Genomic DNA, 11,621 nt, shown 5'->3' with positions numbered 1-11,621 from the left:
GCAATGGAGAGATCATCTAAGCAGAAGATCAACAAGGAAACAAGGGCTTTGAATGACACACTGGACTAGATGTACTTAACAGATATATTCAAAACATTTCATCCCAAAGAAGCAGAATACACCTTTTCGAGGGCACATGGAACATTCTCCAAAATAGATCACAAACTGGGTCACATATCAGCCCTCAACCAGTACAAAAAGGTCAGGATCATACCATGCATATTTTCAGACCACAACCCTATGAAACTTGAATTCATCCAGAAGAAAAGATTCAGAAAAATCTCAAACACATGGAGGTTAAAGAGCATCCTACTAAATAAAGAATGAATGGGTTAACCAGGAAACTAAAAAAGAAATTTAAAAAAATAGAAGCAATTAAAACTGAAAACACAACTGTCCAAAACCCTTGGGATGCAGCAAAGGCAGTCATAAGAGGGAAATATATTGCAATACAGGCCTAACTCAAGCAGGAAAAGTCTATAGTACACAAACTAACCTTACACCTGAAGGAGCTAGAAAAGGAACAGCAAATAAATAAAGCCTAAAGCCAGCAGAAGAGGGGAAATAATAAAGATTAAAGCAGGAATAATTGATATAGAAACAAACAAAATAAAACCAGTAGAACAGATTAACAAAACTAAGAGTTTTTACTAATTTACTAAGTGTACTTAACTAATTCTTTGAGATAATTAATAAAATTCATAAATCCTTAGCCAAACTTATCAAAAAGAAAAGAGAAAGGACCCAAATAGATAAAATCATGAATGAAAGAGGAGAAATCACAACCAACAACACAAAGATACAAACAATTATAAGAGAATACTAGGAAAAATTTACGCCAACAAAGTCGCAACCTGGGAGACATGGACAAATTCCTAGAAATCTACAAACTACCAAAACTGAAACAAGAAGAAACAGAAATTTGAACAGAGCCATAACCAGAAAAGAAATTGAATCAGTAGTCAAAAATCTCCCAACAAGTAAAAGTCCTGGACCAGGTGGCTTCCCAGGGGAATTCTACCACACATTTAAAGAAGAGTTAATACCTATTATTCTCAAACTGTTCCATAAAACAGAAATAGAATGAAATCTTCCAAACTCACTCTATGAAACCAACATTACCTTGCATCGAAAACCAAAGACCCCACTAAAAAGGAGAATTACAGGCAAATATCACTGATGAACACGGATGCAAAAATTCTCAATAAAATACCAGCAAATCAGCAAATTGAATTCAACAGTACATTAAAAGAATTAATTTACTATTATTAAGTGGGATTTATTCCTGGGCTGCAGGGAGGTTCAATATTCTAAAATCAATTACCTTGATGCATCACATTAATAGGATAAGAACCATATGATCCTTTTAATAGATACAGAAAAGGCATTTGACAAAGTACAGCATCCTTTCTTGAAAAAAGCCCTGAACAAAGTAGGAATTCGGGGAACAAACCTCAACATTATATAGGCCATATACAAAAAGACCACAGCTAATATCATCCTCAATGGGGAAAAACTGAGAGCCTTTCCCCTACAGCCAGGAACAAGACAAGGATGTCCACTCTCACCATTACTATTTATCATAGTGCTGGAAGTCTATGTTATACAACAAAAAGAAATAAAAGTCATCCAAATTGGCAAGAAATAAGTCAAATTTTCAATATTTGCAGATGACATGATATTCTATGAAAATCTGAAAGATTCTTTTAAAAAATGCTAGAACTCATACATGAACTCAGCAAAGTCACAGGGTGTAAAATCAATATGCAGAAACCTGTTGCATTTCTATACACCAATAACAAAACAGCAGAAAAAGAAATCAAAGAATCAATCCCATTTGCAATTGCACCAAAAACTATAGGATGATACCTAGGAATAAACCTACCAAAAGAGGAAAAAATTCTGAACACTGAAAACTCTAAACCATTTATAAAAGAAATTAAAGAGGACACAAGGAAATGGAAAGACATTCCATTCTCATGGACTGGAAGAACAAATACTGTTAAAATGCTTATACTACCCAAAGCAATCTGCACTTTTAATGCAATCCTTATCAAAATACCACCAGCATTTTTCATAGAACTAGAACAAACATTCCTAAAATCTGTATGGAACCACAAAAGACCCCAGACAGCCAAAGCATTCTGAAAAAGAAAAAAACTGGAGGCATCAAAATTCTGGACTTTAAGCTATATTGCAAGGCTGTAATCATCAAGACAGTATGGTACTGGCACAAAATCAGATACATTGATCAATGGAACAGAATGGTCCTGAAATGAACCCACAACTATATGGTCAACTAATCTTTGACAGAACAAGAAAAAATATCTAATGGAAAAAAGTCTCTTCAACAAATTATCTTGGGGAAACTGGACAACAACATGCACTTGAAATGGAATGAAATGAACATGAAATGAATGAAATGCACATGAAATGAATGAAACTGGACTACTTTCTTACACCATACACTAAAATAAATTCAAAATGGTTAAAACCTAAATGTGAGACAGGAAATCATCAACATCCTAAAGGAGAACATTAGCAGCAACTTTTTTGACCGCAGTCAGGCATAGCAACTTCTCACTAAACATGCTGCTGGCGGCAAGGGAAAGAAAAGCAAAAATGAACTATTGGGACTTCACCAATATATAAAGCTTCTGCTCAGCAAAGAAGATAATTAACAAAACTAAAAGGCAGCCTTTGGAATGGGAGAAAATATTTGCAAATGACATATCTGATAAAGAGTATCAAAAAACTATAAAGAACTTATCAAATTCAACACCCCAAAACCAAATAATCCAGTTAAGAAATGGGCTGAAGACATGAATAGGTATTTTCCAAAGAAGCCACACAGATGGCTTACAGCCCTATGAAAAGATGCTCAACATCACTTATCATCAGGGAACTATAAATCAAAATCACAATTCGGTACCACTTCACATCTGTCAGAATGGCTAAAATTAAAACACAAGAAGCAACAGATGTTGGCAAAGATGTGGAGAAGGGAGAATCCTCTTGCACTTTTAGTGGGAATGCAAAGTGGTGCAGTCACTCTGGAGAACAGTATGGAGGTTCCTCAGAAAGTTAGAAATAGAGCTACCCTATGATCCAGCAATTGCACTACTAGGTATTTATCCAAAAGACACAAAAACACAGATTTAAAGGATTACTGCACTGATATTTTTGGTAGCATTATCAACAATAACTGTACTATGAAGAGTACAAATGTCCATCAACTGAGGAATAGAAAAGATGTGGCGTATAATTACAGTAGAGTATCACTTAGCTATCAAAAAGAATGAAATCTTGCCATTTGCAATGACATGGATGGAGCTATTAGTATTATGCTAAGTGAAATAAGTCAGTCAGAGAAAGACAAATACCATATTATCTCACTTATATGTGGAATTTAAGAAAGAAAACAGATGAGCATATGGGAAGGGGGAAAAGAAAAAAGGAGAGAGGGAAACAACCATAAGAGATGCTTATCAACATAAAACAAACCAAGGGTTGATGGACGGAGATAGGTGAAGGATGGGTTAGATGGGTGATAAGTATTAAAAAGGGCACTTGTTGTTATGAGAACTGGGTGTTGTATGTTTAAGTGATGAATCACTGAATTTTGCTCCTGAAACCAATATTGCACTGTATGTCAACGAATTAAAATTTAAATAAAAAATAAAGATACCTTAAAAAATCAATACATTTTTGAATTTGCATATTGGTCAACAATTATATGCAAATATCTTAATTTCTCTCTTGAGTGAAGTTTAATACAGAGCCACAGGTAATCTATAAATACATCTTTTGTAATAAAATTAAAACCATTATTACAGACATACGTATAAAAGGTACTTTTAAACTTTGAAAGACATTTGCTGTAAAATTATTGTAACAGTGTATAATACCACCAGCAGTGTGCTTTTTTCTACATACTTTAAGTATTAAAGTTTAAGTATTAAGTTTATTTTTAATGCCAGTATAAGGAATAGGCAAACATTAATTTTATATCATTATTTGCACATGCATATTTAGAGATTTAATGAGGACAATTAATGAGGGTGCCTGAGTGGCTCAGTGGTTGGGTGTCTGCCTTTGACTCAGGTCCTGATCCTGGGATCCTGGGATCGAGTCCCACATCGGGATCCCCGCAGGAAGCCTGCTTCTTGGTATGCCTATGTCTCTGCCTCTCTGTTTCTCTCATGAATAAATAAATAAAATATTTTAAAAAATAATGAGGATGATCATCTCCCTCCTTTTATACTTACAACTAAAAAATCTTAGACATAATATAACAAATAAGAAGGAAAAAAAAGCTGATCATTGGAAAGTAGAAGACAAATTGACTAGGGAACTTGGGATTTAAAGGACACAACAAGTGAGGTACTTTAGTTGCCTTATTGCCTCCCATATGCACCAGACAGTCATTGCAAAAGCATCCAACTCTGAAACACCAACAAGCGCAGACAAAAATAAACACAAGTTCAAAGAAAAGGCTATCCCTCCTGGCCAGGCCATAGATAAGTATGGCTTAACAACAGAAAAAATTTTTGACAATACTCACGCTATTTCAGTGAAACACAATGAGAAACCACCTTCAATCCCACAGTTCCTGTTCAGTGGGGTGAACAGGAAGTGGATTGTCCATTCCACTTACCTACCCTCTGAAATTAGTTGTACTCTGATTTTCCCACCTGATGGTGTCAGTGAGGTTGGTCAAGAAGTTAATCCATGCTCTACCTGGCAGAAACAGGCAGCACTATGATTCCTCAGCCAGTTGGTGGAAGGTCTAGCAGGCAGCTAATTTTCTATCTTCATTCCCTGCAGAAATAAGTAGTGCTCTAGTACATCTGCCAGGGCACACTGACAACAAATGGTGACCAGAGTCTCCAACCCCACCTGGCATCAACAATGCTGAACAAGACAATGTAAGTCAGAAGTAGTAAGCATTCTTCTCTCTCCATCCCTGAGGACAGTGAGGTACATTGGGGAGCTAAACCTCCATATCCACCCAGCAGCAACAAGAATGAACAAGAATGTATAAAGCAGAGCTTGTTAGCAACCCTGTCCTCTCTGGTGTTGGTGAGGCCCAGCATGTATCTGTGTTCCTGTGTCACCCATCTGCAATAAGTATGAGTCAATGCCCCACTTTTGCAGAGTGGTGTTGGTAAAATTGAGGTAGAAGCTGAACATACATATAGCCTGAGCCTTACACTACACCTCAACAGGGTGAGAGCCTACTTAAAATTAAGATGAAATAGGATACAAAGTCTCATAATATGTAAGATATCCAGGATACAGCTGGAAATCATTCCAAACATACCACGAACCAGAAAAAACACAAAACAGATAATAGACAATACACAGAGCCAACACCAAGAGAATGAGCTGTTGGAATTATCTGAGAAGGATTTAAAGTAGCCATCACCTGGGTGGCTCAGTGGTTGAGCGTCTGCATTCAGCTCAGGGTGTGATCACGGAATCCTGGGATGGAGTCCCGCATGGGGTTCCTGCAGGGACCCTGCTTCTCCCTCTGCCTATGTATCTGCCTCTCTCTGTATCTCTCATGAATGAATGAATGAATGAATGAATGTTTAAATATCCTTTAAAAAGCCATCATAAAAAGGCTTAAACAAGCAACTAAAAATAATCTTAAAACAAATGAAAACAAAGAGAATCCCAGTAAAGAAATAGAAGTCACATAATAGAACAAAACATAAATTTTAGAAATGAAAACACAATAATTGAAATAAAAACCACATGAGTGGGCTCAATAACAGAGACAAGATTATAGAGCGCAGAATCATAAATTTTCAGACAGGTTAATAGAACTTGCCTAATCTGGACAAAACAGTGAAAATAGACTGAATAAAATGAACAGTTTTAGTGATTTGTGGGACAGCAGCAAATTATTCAACATTCAAAAAAAATTCAACATCCATAATATTGAAGTCTCAGAAGAAGAGAGTGGAATTGAGAACATATTCTGGGAAATAATAGCTGAAAAATCCCCTAATTTTTGAAAGATATAAAACTATAGATTCAAGTTGCTGGAAGAATCCCAAATATGATAAATAACTTCACACCAACACACAAAATAATTAAACTTTTGAAAACTAAGGAAAGAAACGTATTGAAAGAAGCCAGAGAGAATACAGTAACAGTGGATTTCTTATCTGAAACCACAGGAGGCCAAAAAGAAGTGGCACAACATTTTCCAAGCACTGAAAGAAAAGAATTGTCAGCTATGAATTCTATTTCTGGGAATAATATCCTTTATGAATGAGGGGAAAATATAGATGTTCTAAGACACAGGAAGGCTAAGTATTTTTTCTATAAGCATATGTAATTATTTTACAGAAAAATGTTGGCAATAAAGACATTATAATCCTATTGTATCTCATGCTCTCAGCTCCTTTTTCCATCCTTCTGTATTAAAGGTGATCGAAACCCATAAACTAATTTTCCCAGGGCCCCTTTCCTATTTGGCATCTTCTAGACTATGTCAATGAAAGGTACTGTTAGGAGATTAGAAGGTAGGAGAAAGAGAGAAGAGATTGTTCCTTTTCTTTTTTCTTTTCTTTGCTTTTCTGTTCTATTCTGTTCTTTAATTTTCTTTCCTTTATCTTTTCCTCTGCTTTCCTTTCTTTTTCTTTTCTTTCCTATTGTTTTCTTGCCACACTTCCCGAAATTACAGCAGATACAGTGGGGAGGTTGGTTTCTCAGCAGGAACACAGGCTCCTCAGTGGAAGTGGAGTCTCCTTGGTTACCGCTCAGGCAGAAAGGTCCCAGCTATGGTGGTTAAGTCACAGATGCTCTAGCAGCCTAGGCAGCTGTGTGCTTCTGGCTCTGGCCTTAACAATAGCAGTGGGAGTTCCAGAAGCCTTGGTAACACAACACTTGTATGCTCTAATCCCCACAGCTTTAGGGTACTCATGGACTTTGATTCTGGTGAGAAAAGTGGCAGGTGACTTTTAGCTTTTGGATTTCTGTAACATCAGTGCTGCTCTCCCTTGCACACGAGTATGGACATACATACCTACACTTTACAATAAATTAATAATGATTAGAATATGTTCATCTCAGGGTATTATGACAGTACTCTTATACTTCTTTTCTTTCAAGTATATTCCATGCTTGAGGCCTCTGTAACATCTTTTCTCCTCATTCTCCTATCTTTATTGCATTCTCATTGACAAGATTCCTTCTTTGAATCCCTGGTGAACATAGATGCAATCAATCTCAACAAAATACTAGCAAACCAGGACACCTGGGTGGCTTAGTGGTTTAACATCTGACTTCTGCTTGGGGCATGATCCTGGAGTTCTAGGATCACGTTCCACATTGGGCTCCCCGCAGGGAGCCTGCCTTTCCCTCTGCCTATGTCTGCCTCTCTCCCTGTGTCTCTCATGAATGGATAAATAAAATCATTAAAAAAAATACTAGCAAACCAACTCCAACAATACATTAAAAAATATCATTCTCCATGACCAAGTAGAATTTACTCCTGGGTTGCAAAGGTGGTTCAATATTCACAAATCAATCAATGTGATACATGACATTAATAAAAGAAAATATAAGAATCATATGATCCTTTCAATAGATCCAGAAAAAAGCATTTGACAAAGTACAACATCCATTCATGATAAAAAAAAACCCTCACCAAAATAGTTTTAGAGGGAACATACCTCAACCTAATAAAGGACATATATGAAAAACCCACAGCTAATACCATCCTCAATGGGGAAAAAAACCAGAGCTTTTTCTCTATGGTTAGGAATAAGACAGGTATGTTCTCTTTCTCACCACCATTATTTAACATAGTACTGAGAGTCCCAGCCACAGCAAAGAGAATAAAAAGAAATAAAAGACATCCAAGTTGATAAGGAAGAATTCAAACTTTTGGTATTTGCAGATGACATGGTAGTCTATGTAGAAAACCCAAAAGACTCCATCAAAAAACTGATAGAGCTGATGATTGATTTCAGTAAAATCGCAGGTTACAAAATCAATGTACAGAAATCTGCTGCATTTCCATAAACCTATAACGAAGCAGCAGAAGAGGAAATTAAGGAATCAATCCCATTTGCAATTGTACCAAAAATAATAAAGTACCTAGACTCAAACCTAACCAGAGATTAAAGACTTATATTCTGAAAACTGTAAAATATACACTGAAGAAAGAAATTAAAGAAGACACAAAGAAATGGAAATATATTACATGCTCGTGGATTGAAATAACAAATATTGTTAAAATGTCTATATTACCCAAAGCAATCTTCACATTTAATACAATCCCTATAAAAATACCAACAAAATTTTTCACAGAGCTAGAACAAACATTCCTAAAATTTGTATGGAACCACAAAAGACTCTAGATAGTCAAAGCAACCTTGAAAAAGAAAAGCAAAGCTGGAGGCATCACAATTACAGGCTTTAAGTTATATTCCAAAGCTCCAGTGATCAATACAGTATGGCACTGACACAGAAATATACACATAGGTCAATAGAACAGAATACAAAACTAAAAATGGACCCACAACTATATAGTCAATTAATCTTTGACCAAGCAGAAAAGAATATTCAATGGGGAAAAGACAGTCTCTTCCACAAATAGTGTTGGGAAAACCGGACAGCAACATGCAGAAGAATGAAACTAGACCACTTTCTTACACAATACACAAAAATAAACTCAAAATGGGCTAAAGACCTAAATATGAGACAAGAAAGTATAAAAATTTTAGAAGAGAGCACAGGCAGTGATTTCCTGATATTGATCATAGCAACATCTTTCTAGATATGTCTCCTGAGACAAGGAAAACAAAAGCAAAAATAAACTATTGGGACTTCATCAAAATAAAAAGCTTCTGGATGTGATATATGTATATATATATATATATATATATATATATATATATATATACACATATATATACATACACATATATATATACATACATAATGAAACACTACTCAGCCATAAATAAAATCATTAAAATCAAATGAAATCTTGTCATTTGCAATGATGTGGATGGAACTAAAGGGTACTATGCAAAGTAAAATAAATGAATCAGAATAAATGAATCAGAGAAAGACAATTATATGATCTCACTCATATGTGGAATTTAAGAAACAAAACAGGATCTTAGGGGAAGAGAGGAAAAAATAAAACAAGATGAAATCAGAGTGAGAGACAAACCATAAGAGACTCTTAGTCATAGGAAACAAACTGAGGGTTGCTGGAATGGGGGTGGGGAGATGGTGTAATTGGGTGATGGACATTAAGGAGGGCACCTGATGTAATGAGCACTGGGTATTACATAATACTTATGAGTCACTGACCTCTACCTCTGAAATTAATAATACATTATATGTTAATTAACTGTATTTAAACTAAAAATTAAAATAATATAGGAATAAAAAAGGGGGGAAAAACAACTTCTGCACCGTGAAGGAAATAGTCAACAAAACTAAAAGGCAACCTACAGACTGGGAGAAGATATTTGTAAATGACATATCTGATAAAGAATTTTTATCCAAACTATATAAAGAACTCATATTCATCTTTCCTCAGCTACGGGAGCTTGTAGTTCAGAAATAGTTGGACTTGGTACTATGGAGAAATCTTTGGTTGCATATGAGAGTTCAGAGGAGAAGAAACTGGCAGAATACAAATGTAACACCATCACAGCAATTGAACTAAAGTTAGTTCATTTTCCTGAAGGTCTTCAGAATGACATTAGAACTTTCTTTCTTGAATATACCCATCACCTCTTTGGGGATAATGAAACTGCTTTTGGTTACAAGAGTTTGAAGATCCTGTTATACTATATTGCTAGTAGCCTGTCAACAATGTTCCATGTTGAGTATGCATCTAAAGTTGATAAAAACTTTGTGTAAAGGCTTATGATGCAAAAGGCAAAACTGAACAAATAGTTCTACCTGGATTTTGTACAAACATGAATGATTTTTCTCTATTTGCTGGAAAAAATAAGTTGATTTCAAGCCATTTGAAACCTTCCTCCATACATACTCTGGACTCAGTCCAACAGGAGCAGAAAATTTTACCTTTCAGATATACAAGGCTTACATGACATGTAGAGGCTTTTGAGAATATCATGAAAAGCTTCAGACCTTTTTGATGTGGATTATTGAAACTGCTAGCTTTATTGACATGGATGATGAAAGATGACACTACTTTCTAGTATTTGAGAAGTATAATTAAGGATGGAGATATGCTCTTTGCAACCATAGGCTACATGATAGTCTGTAATTACTATGTGTACCCAGATAAAACCTAACCCACTGTAAGTCAGATGCTGATACTGACTCCATTTCAAGGTCAAGGCCAGGCAGTGTTCAACTTCTCGAAACAGTTCATAGGATACTACATTACATCTCCTCCTGTTCTTGATATTACGAAGGAAGATTCATCCAAAAGTTATGTGAAATTAAGAGACTTTGTGCTTGTGAAGCTTTGTTCAGATTGCCCTGTTTTTCTCAGGAAAAGTTGATGCAAGGATTCAATGAAGATATGGCAAGAGAGGCACAACAGAAGTTCAAAATAAATAAGCAACATGCTAGATGGATTTATGAAATTCTTTGAATACTGGTAACTGTCATGAGTGATGCTGAACAATACAGAAGCTATAAACTGAACAATACAGAATCTATAAACAGCATTAAGTGATGCTGAACAATACAGAAGCTATAAACTGGACATGCCTGTATAAGAAAAAGCAGAGAGATCTTGCAAAAATGAGAAAATGTCTCAGACCAAAAGAACTGACAAACCAGATGAATCAAATAGAAATAAGCATGTAACATGAACAGTTGGAAGAAAGCTTTCAGGAACTTGTGAAAGATTACCAGTAGCTATTGAATACTTCATTCAAGAGTAAAGATTATTCTGCTCTGTACAGGAAGTTAGCAAATTTCTATACATTGTGGAAAAGCTAATGACTTTAACTTTATCTTGTAACATTTTTCTTACATTAAAAGTTATCTATCTTATCTTTAGTTGAATATTTTTTGGAGTCTATGAGCATATATTACATTTAAAAACATATATAGTTTCTGATATACCACTGCAATTGCTTCCCTTCTTAGCAGTGTAATAAATGCTCAGTTCCAATAAAAAAAGAACTTGTACAATTCAGCACCAAAGAAATGAATAATCCACTTAAAAAATGAGCAGAAGTCATGAATAGATTTTTCCAAAGAAGACATCCAGATGGCCAACAGACACATGAAAAGATGCTCAGCATCAGTCATCAACAGGGAAATACAAATAAAAACACAATGAGATAAGATCTCACACCAGTCAGAATAGCTAAAATCAACAACACAAGAAACAGCAAGTGTTGGTGAGGATATGGAGAAAAAGAAACCCTCTTGCACTGTTGGTAGGAATGCAAACTGGTGCAGCCACTCTAGAAAACAATATGGAGGTTCCTCAAAGAGTTAAAAATAGATCTACCCAGGGTTCTTGGGTGTCTCAGTGGTTGAGAGTCCTGGGATAGAGTCCTACATTGGGCTCCTCTCGAGGAGCATGCTTCTCCCTCTGCCTGTGTCTGCCTTCTCTCTCTGTGTCTCATGAGTAAATAAATAAAATCTTTTTT

At 35.6% G+C, this 11,621-nt stretch overlaps 1 pseudogene; it reads left to right on the top strand.

Annotated features, from left to right (window-relative positions):
• Positions 1-4,411: 4,411 nt before the first annotated feature.
• LOC144308848 (histone acetyltransferase type B catalytic subunit pseudogene) lies at positions 4,412-10,875 on the top strand (annotated as a pseudogene).
• The last annotated feature ends 746 nt before the right edge of the window (positions 10,876-11,621 follow it).

This window comes from Canis aureus, chromosome X (genome assembly GCF_053574225.1).
Source record: "Canis aureus isolate CA01 chromosome X, VMU_Caureus_v.1.0, whole genome shotgun sequence".
NCBI classification, from domain to species: domain Eukaryota; kingdom Metazoa; phylum Chordata; class Mammalia; order Carnivora; family Canidae; genus Canis; species Canis aureus.
Note: the sequence above shows the minus strand (reverse complement) of the source record. Positions and strands in the feature narration are given on the sequence as shown.